Below are 9,495 nucleotides of genomic sequence, written 5' to 3' on the forward strand. Positions count from 1 at the left end.
TGTGTCTTGCAAGAGCCACAGAAAAGTTAACAAAATTGCTTCTTTTCACACCTTTTCATGTATCTATGAAGAGAGTTGACTGCCAAATCAACCAGCAAAAAGAGTGGAATTTCAGAATCTTTCCACATAGATCCGATGAAGTGCAGAAGTACTGACCAAAAAACTCCTTGAACATTAGCCACAGCTTGAGACACATAATTACTTTCTTGAATACCTAGTGGATAAAATATACCAAATATACCATTGCTTCTTGATTCCTGTTCCCACACTTTACTGAGGTCACAGATACATGAAGTATGAATGCTGGAATAAAACAAAATAAGAGCCAGGCTCTCTCCAAAAAAGCTTACCTTTAATACCTAATCCCAAATTAAGTCTATGTGGATGGAATTTTAATCCTATTTCCAGCCAGGACAGGATCAATTTTTTTCAGTAGCCACGAGGAGGCATGGATAGGATCTGGAGATTATTCTATATCGCTTCATATCATTGCCAGGAGAAGAGGGTTTCGGGGTCTGTTCCCAGGAGAAGGGGTCCCTGCCAGGTGGGTGCAGGTAGTGGTCAGGTATTGCTGAGATGTTTCCCTGTGGGTCGTTTGCCTCTTTCTTGCACCCTCTGCCATTAGTATTGTTGCTGTTGTGGTTTATTTTCCTATCTCACTGCTGTTTCCAGTAAATTGTTCTTATCTCAACCTTTTGTGCCTCCAGTTCTCAATATAGCCACCTGTAGAGGGAGGGAGAATGGGAGGGAGAACAAGAAAGTAGACCATAGTTTCGAGAGTCTCAGTGAGAGTGCTTAATTAGCAAATACCATTGTTAAATCATTATAGCCTTCTGTGCTCCAGGGATATACTCAGAGCATTGCCCCAAAATATGCCAGTTACAAAAAGGCCTAAGCTGATGCCACATACTGGGCCAAAAGGAAGGAGTAGAAGAGAAGGAAGAAGCAGAAGAGAAATAACTGGAAATATAATTGTATATAATATAAACAGAATACAATTCAGCTCTGTGCATTATACATAGGCTTCAGGCTTTTCTTGGTCTCACAAAGATGTGGACTTCTCACCAAACTAGAAGTTCCAAGTTTTGTTCAATGCCTGTTGCTGAGCTTGCTGCAGGCCAATCTAGCCCATACTCCCAGATGGGTTCTGTTTGTGGCTCAGGTGACTTGAATGTGGAAAAGAATGATCATCATATCAACCCTGTCATTTCCTCATATGCTACAGTCTCATACCCATCCACTGTGGCTCATCTTTTCCTTTCTATGCCCTGGTGGTGCTCAAAACATTGTGCTTAGCCTTCACATCTTTTACCAGGGTCCATTTAAAATAGAAAAATCCTAACCAGAAGAACACCCTAACACCAACAGCTTCCTGTATATCAACACCATATTACTACTAAAAAATCCCTGACCTCTTTGAAAAAAATCTCTTTAAATTATTACAAAGACATTACCTTTTCCAAGAGTCTGTCTTCCAAGAGTGCCAGTTGCTTCCTTCAGACAAGGATGGGTGCCAGTTTGCAGTAGTGAATTTTTGTTTTGGCAAATGCCAGAATAGCCTTCACAGGTTTGATTGTCTGCAGGTGTGATATGTCTGCAGGAGCTCCAAGGGAGATTAGGACCAAGCACTCATCCACAGGCAGCAGCACCTTGCTGGTACATCCCTGGATCCCACTACCAAGAGAAGGGTGAGAGCAGCATGTACCCCTGCAGAAGACCCTAGACATGTCTGTGTCTTCTCACTAGGAAGCAGGTCAGTGAGTCAGGACACTGGAGTGATGTTTAGCTCTCTCCTGTTGGCACTGGCCTGAGTTGAGGCCAGGGCTGTGTGAACTGTAACTCTGGCTCATGATCAAGTTGATGTATGGAGGTTCGGCTTCCAACAACATGTGAGATTATGGGGAGAAGTTATTTAGTCTCTCTGAAAAAAAAAGTATACTTACTAATGAATTAAAAAATACAGCCTTGAGTTTCATATATTGAGCAGAACTGGATTTTGCAGCCATCCTGCAATGTACACTAGTACTTTGTTTGTGAGGCAGGGGGAGAAAAACTGCTTAAGTTATGCTCAAAAATTATTTTTCTGGGCAACTCCCAGACTAGATTAGTCAGGCATTCTGAAGCCTCATTTGCCCCATTCTGATCAAAACTGTTTTGCTAATAGTTCTGTTACTGACAACCTTGTAAATATTTATGACCTAATTCCCTGCCCTGATGTGCAAAGGCTGTTGTTTCTAAGAGTCCATAGATGTTGTGTGTGGCCTGAGACTGCTTGAGTTGGCAGACCTTGCCACAAGTTTGAGAGCACACACAAAGACACTCTAAATGTGCAGGCAAAGAGAACTGTGGTCCAGAAACAAAGCATGAAATAAAGGCTGGAAACCTTTTCTGTTCCCTGCCTGGAAGCAATATCAGCTAGCCAAGAGTCAGTTTTATCTCCCTCACACAGCGTTCAAGGAGAACTGAACTGAAGGAGCTGTTAAATGACCTTCAGCCAGCTCTTCCTCATGACTGTTGCTTTTCACAGAATGTTAATTTGGGACTCACAAGGATCATCAATCTCCTGGCCATCACCAATGGCACAGCACCATCCCCAAGTCCCACAACTCACTCAAGTGCATTGTCCAAACGCCACTGTGACCATTTCCCTGGGAGCCTGTTCCAGTGCCCAACCACTCTCTGGGGAAAGAATTTTTTCTATTACCCAACCTACACCTTCCCTGACAACCCATTCCCTTTGGTCCTGTCCCTGTCACCACAGAGCAGAGATCTGCCCCTCCTGTTCCCTCACAAGAAGTTGTGACTGCATTGAGGTCTCTCCTCAGTCTCCTCCAGGCTGAACAGATCAAGCGTCCTCAGCCACTCCTCACACGGCTTCCCCTCCAAACCCTTCACATCCTCATGGCCTCCTTTGGACACTCTCTGACAGCTCAATGTCTTTTTTGTGTTGTGTCACCCAGAGCTGCCCCCAGCACTGGAGGTGAGGCTGCCCCAGCTCAGAGCAGAGCAGGACAATCCCCTCCCTTGCCCGGCTGTGCTGCTGTGCCTGATGCTCCCCAGGACACTCTTGGCCCTCCTGGCTGCCAGGACACTGTTGGCTCATGCTCAACTTCAACCAGGATCCCCAGGTCCCTTTCCTGTACTCATTTCTGCTTCCAGCTTTTTGTTCCCAGTTCTGTCTATAAATCCTGGGTTGTCCTATCCCAGGTGCAGAATATGGCACTGTCCCTTGTTGGACTTCATACAGCTGATGATTGCCCAGCCCTCTAATTTCTCAAGGTCTCTCTGCAAGGCCTCCCTGCCGCCAAGAGAGTCAACAGATTTTCTGATTTTATTCTCCTCCCCAAAAAAATATTCTGTGCTCTTGCCTCTGTTGTGGCAGCATATTTTTTAGGTGTGATTTGTGTGTGCATATTTTGGCAGTCCAGCATCCCCTAAAATATAGACACACACTTCCTGAACTCTACAAACTGTTATCACATTCCCAGCCCTTTACTCTTTACTCCTGTATAACTCGCTGTTGTGCAACCCCTCCAGCAGTATTAATTTTTTTCCATTAATTCTTTGTGCGCCAGAACAACTGCAGAAATTTGTCACTGCTTTATCAGAGAAAGCCAGGGAACAGCCATTAAAGTGATATATGTTAGAATGAAAAAAGGAATGATATCTTCACCCTCTGCCTCAGTTTCCCAAATACTATTTTAGCACAGTTTCAGTTTAACTGATTTATAAAGTATCTCTCTGGACAAAGTTTTTTTATTGCTGGAAAAAGGAGCTCATGAAAGTATTTTCTAAGGGCTTAATTTTTTGTTAAATAAATTCTCAAATAAAGGTTCAGGTGCATTTTTTATCTTGAACTAAATGCAAATACAAGGGAAAAGCAGCTATTACAGCATTCCTTATTGCTTTCGGAATGTTCAAATTTGTCTTTAACTTATCTAGAGCTGGCTGCGAAGTGTAGCCATCCCCTAAGGGAGGTCAATGGGAATTGTTCAACTGTCTTGAATGAAAGCTGGATCAGACCCATTACACCAAATGTAACAGTTGTAATGATACATAAAATATTTTTGTCTGTATTTTACCCAAAGCAGGGTGAAGGACATGGCTGAACCTGTTTCAGAGAACTATCCTGTTTGGCAATAAGGGTTTTGATTTTGTTCCTTGTCAGATGTTTATAGGTAAGTCTCTGTCAAATAATGAACTTTTGTGCTCAGAAAGAGATAAACAGCACACAACCTTAGGGCAAGCTTGCTTAAGTATTCTCACTTATTGACTTCATAGCAGCTCTCAGAAGCTCGTACAAAATACACAATAGGGATTAATTAGTATCTTGTTCTCAATCCATTCACAATAGGAGCAGAGAGTCTCTCCTTGCTCACCAACAGGCAGATGATCTCATTTTGTATGAGCCTTAAATAATGAGTTGGATGTGGTGGGTCTCACAAAATTTCCATTATGCTACTGTTGGTGTAAATTTGATGTCTTTGTTTGGACAGAGTTAGGAAAATGATTTCTAGACAGAAGTGTGCTTCCCTGAATATTGTTGAGCAGCTCACCATGGTTCTAAGGCCACACATTTGCTTGTTCAGGAATGTCGGTAAAACTAAGGGTAAAATAAGTGGAACTCAATGATCTTAGAGGTCTTTTCCAACCTTGACAATGCTGTGATCTCAATGGTCCCAGCACCTGTTGTCAGCTGGGTCTCCCATGGGACTGGGCTGGCATTCTACTTTTGGTGGCCCTTGGACTGGCCTTCAAGTAAGTCCTGGGGCTGATGGTTGGCCTGATTGGAGCCACAAGTTACAGCATTCCCCTTCCCAACACTGCAGGTTTGGGTGACAACTATGGAACCTAGCAAGGAATTTAATGTCTCTTTGTTTTTCCCCTTTTCTCTCCCTCCACTGCACTGATTGAGGGGGAAAAACAAAGAGGCATAAAACAAGCTGTGTTGCAAGCATTAGGAGGCAGAGGACTTCCAATGCCCTCCTCTCATTTTGGCTTGGGAGACTCATAGCATGAATTTGTACTGCTGTAGGTGGCAAATGGCAAAAATGACATTTTTGCCTTATTGAAATATGCACTTAATTTTTAAAGAGACAAACTTCATAGGAAGGGCACTTCCAGAGCTTGCTGTAAGCTATTAATTCAGCCAGGCAGGGGCTACCAGAAGGCTCTTTTTTTATGAAATTACTCCGAAACAAGTGGAAAGAGAAAAGAGGGAGAAAGGAAATTTTCTTTGTCTGTCTGCCACCAAAATTTTACATCTGGAAGATGTGCCTCGGGCAGCATCAGGCTGTTTGGAATGTCAGCTTACCAGAAATTTCTATATCTGGAATTTGCCAAATTGTTTGGATCCAATCACATGTTTGTCACCAGAAGATCTCTAATTGCATGTGGGAAACTGCCAGGGGAGGTCAAGAACAGGTCATTCTTATATAACTCCAGCATGAACTTGCAGCAACTCAAAAAACTGTGTTATGTGATCAAAACTGTCCTTATTTACAGCAGCATAGGTGTTATAAATCTTTGCCTTGCGTAACTGTTGATATTACAAAAACTTTGTTGTCATAAGCGAGGCTGGCATTTTCACACGTGTTCTGAAAAAGTCAGTTTCTCATGATAGTGCCAAAATCATGGGAAGCTCAACTTCAAGGGCCAGCAAGCAACACTAACAATGCAGGGAAGGGTGAAGAATTAGTCTTATACTTCTGCCCCACTTTTCCTTCCCCAGGAAATGGAGCAGATCAGGAAATTATCCCTGCTGCATCCCACCATGTCTGTTACTCAGTAACAGCGTCAACATGCTTGCTGCTGCCTGGCTGGGACAAATTGTGTTCATGAGAAAGACGGAAAAGCTATCCCAAAAGAAGTCACACCCATCCTGGGGTGCCTTGTGGATATTGTCCTGCAATATCACAGTGTCTCAGCAACACAAACTCCCACCATGGAGAACAGTGCGTCCCATAAGTCTTTCTCCTTCTTGCCACCCAGCCAAGCATTGGGCCTGAAACAAACAGCAAGAAGTTTCTGAAAATGTAGAGAGGTTAATGCCAGCCCTGGAGTTCACATCCTTGCTGGGGCAGCAAGCACTGGGATTGTGAGTTTTCTTGACTGTGGGTGGAGCTGCCTGCTGATTTAGGGAGCCATCTGCAGATGAATCACGAGTTTCTTTGGAAAAAGACTGCCCCAGAAGACACAAGGCAGCCAGCTGCTTAGGTCAATGGCTTCAAGGTTTGGAACCGAAAGAACTGCATTTGGCTGCAATCATTTAAAGCTGGGAACTAAGGGTTGCTAGTGACTAGACAGAAAGAGCACTTGCTAAGAAGTACTGCTGCTGATATTGTGCTGGTGTCTTACAAGTTATGGCATTGCCAAATCTGCAGGAAGAATATTACATGATCCTGTGATGTGTGCAACCAAATCAGGTCAGTGGAGGCATTGTCTTAGGGACAGATATGGACTTCAGAATCCAGTGGAGTGTGCATTCACCTGTCAGCACATATTTCCCCATGGCTTGCTCAGAGACGAGGGTTCCAAACACAGGTGTTCATGATTTTAAGTTGTAAAATGTCTGTATACAATCCCAGCTGCCACCATGGGATCTCAGGGTTAGCGATCCCAACTAAAGTGTAGGTACTGTGTACAGCTGTAGAGGCTTCAGTCTCTGGAAGCTTCCTCTGCAGATGAGCTTGACATCTGGTCTATTTTTCCTTATGCCTTTCAGTTATTTCCCTTCAACGTTGGATACTGTTCATCTCTCTCAGCTGCAAACTTGGTCAAAAGTCATTGACACAGTCAGTGATTTGCAAAATTCTGAGCTGCACAGGGAGTTTGTTCTGATCCTTTTTGCCCTGCAGGTGCACACAGACAATTGTCCATCAAAGGATGCTCAGGTTTTGGTTCAGAAGTGTTATAAGCATTATCCAAGAGAAACTAAAAAACTACAAGGAAACAGAAATTTTTATCCAGTTACATGCCAATGGCAAGGCCAGAACAAAGATAATCCTTTGATTTCATTGATTCTTTGATTTATTTTTTTTTACCAAAGAGTAAGAGATAGCTGTGATCTGAGTCCAGATTTTACAGGCCTTTCTGCAAAGGAATCTTAGAATAGGAGCAGTAAACCAGGTATCAGAAGGACAGATATTTGGTACCATGACTCCAGCTGTTGTCAGCAGATGGTCTAAGAGAAGGACCAGTTTAGGTTATACCTACATCCATAAAGTAGGGGTTTTTTTCTCTTTATTCCTCAAAAATGCTCTAGAAAACTGTAGTACAAAGCATTGAAATCATCAAATGTAATGACAGGCCTCTCCCATAAGAAGTAGTGTAATCTGTTGTGTTTTCTTTTTCTTTAAATGTGTTCATACTTTGGCATCTGTAGCCTCATGTGAATATAATTGTGCCCTGTGTATGATATTTTGCATCCTTGTTTTGAAGATCATTGGAAGCCCCTTCATTTCAGTGTTAGCAGATGCAGCGAATAATTATCAGCCCCACTAATCTTTGAGTAAAGTTAGAGTTGCCAGTGAAGGCAAAGAGGATCTCAGAGTTCCAAAAGGATGAACTGTGAATATTTCTTAGTGTAGATAGAGATATTGTTATCGCACGTGTAAGAATTTAATGTAGCATTTTATCTCAAATTATTTTTAAAAACTTCTTGCTAACAGATAATCCTTTGTCTAGATCAGCAAAAAAGGGCAAATGTGTAGTAGCAGCTACTTGACTGCATAGTAACTGTCCAAGAAAAATATTTGTGCAAGTCTTGCTGAATCAGGGTATGCTTCCAAATAGGCAGAGTGTCCCTCTCATTGACACAATTTATCTCGCTCAAGCTAAATCAGATGCTCTTCTGTCCCATAGACTTGGGGCAATAGTCCATATTGTTAGCAAAAAACAGCAATCCTGTTCAGCATAATGTATAAGTATCCTGGTGTTGTGTCTCTATGTGGTGCAGTGCACAGTGAAATAGATTCGCCAAAAAGTTTATTGTTTTGTCTAGACAGGTGTCACCTGGTTTCCAGACAGTCACAGTTTTTCATGTCTGAGATTAATGAGAGGACAGATCATTAAAATGCTTTGCTGTTGACTTGACAATCACACATGAAAGACATACCAATACCAAGTCGTCTTGTCCATTCCCCTGCCAGTCCACAGCTGCTGGACTGCAATGTGCTACTGACACCGAGCTATAAATCAGAGCAATTTCTCTTGAAATGCAGCCATTCAGCAGCCTGGCGGCATGCAGATCCTCCTGGCACACATCATCGAGGCCAGTAATGACACCCAAACCTGGGTAGCTTTTCATTGCTGGAAGTTTTGATCTGAACATTTTGTACAGTCCTCTCCAGGAGCTCTTTCCAAACAAAATGCAGCCTCCCAACCCCATAAAGACTTGCACCTGTATTGCAGGTCAGTTACCCACCCAGGGTGGGGATAGTGCTGCTCTGTGCAGGGGTAAAACCTTCACGACTGTAAGAGGTGTGGAAACATTCTTGTTTGCTAGTGCTGCCCTGCTCCACAAGCAGGCACCTACCTGGACACTGGGATCTGATGAAAATGATGCATTGCTGGGAGAAAGGGTAAGGGAGTAGGGTTATCCTGCTGCTTGCCTTGAGAAGAGCACAAGGTCTGGAGAGTTCAGGGTCTTGGACTGCAAGCATCAAGAAGTCTCATTGTATTCCAGAACAGAAGAAAAAATAACAAAGTACTGTAAATAAATCTCAACCAAATCTGAGTGAATCTGGTATGGGACAGAATACACCTGGTATTATATCCCTCAGGAAAATGGTGTGCTCCTCAGCTGAGGAATGCCCTGTGCCTTGCTGCACTTTCCGTGTAGCAATCTCACATTATCCCATCTGTTCACAGCCAGCCACGGGAAGTTCCCCATCTTCACAATAACCAAAGCCCTCCTGTTCTTCAATGTTGCTGCTTTGAAGTTAGGACTGCTTTAAATAAGAAGTCAAATTTAGCACAGCATGATCTCAACATGCAGAGGGTGAATAACCCCCATTCATTCATCTGGCACTCCTCATTTCTGCACAGATCCCCTCTTCCATCAAGTTTTTTGTTTACATAAAAGTTAGCTAACCTATATAAAGTCTCAAAGTGTAACATCTCTTTTATATGAGAGCCATGGGGGAAGGCAGATAAACATACAAGTGCTCCAACGTGTTCACTCATGCCCAGTAGAAATGTGTAGTGTGGTTATCTCATAGTCAAAGTAAGCACACTGACCTACAAATGGCACAAGATTTAAAGCATCCCAGCAGACAGAAGAAAAATATTTCTTCAATAAATATAATTAATTAATTGATTGCTTTTTGGTCCAAATTTATCATAAAACCTTCTCTCTATCAGTTGCTGATGAAACTCTTATTTATTCAATACTAAATTTGTGGGATATTATAAGATGCTGTGTTAGCACATGAATATGTCAGTGGTATAAAGTATGACCTTTGCTAAGGGCTACCACTCCAGCACTGAAGAAAA

This window comes from Erithacus rubecula (assembly GCF_903797595.1).
Source record: "Erithacus rubecula genome assembly, contig: SUPER_Z_unloc_6, whole genome shotgun sequence".
Taxonomy (NCBI): domain Eukaryota; kingdom Metazoa; phylum Chordata; class Aves; order Passeriformes; family Muscicapidae; genus Erithacus; species Erithacus rubecula.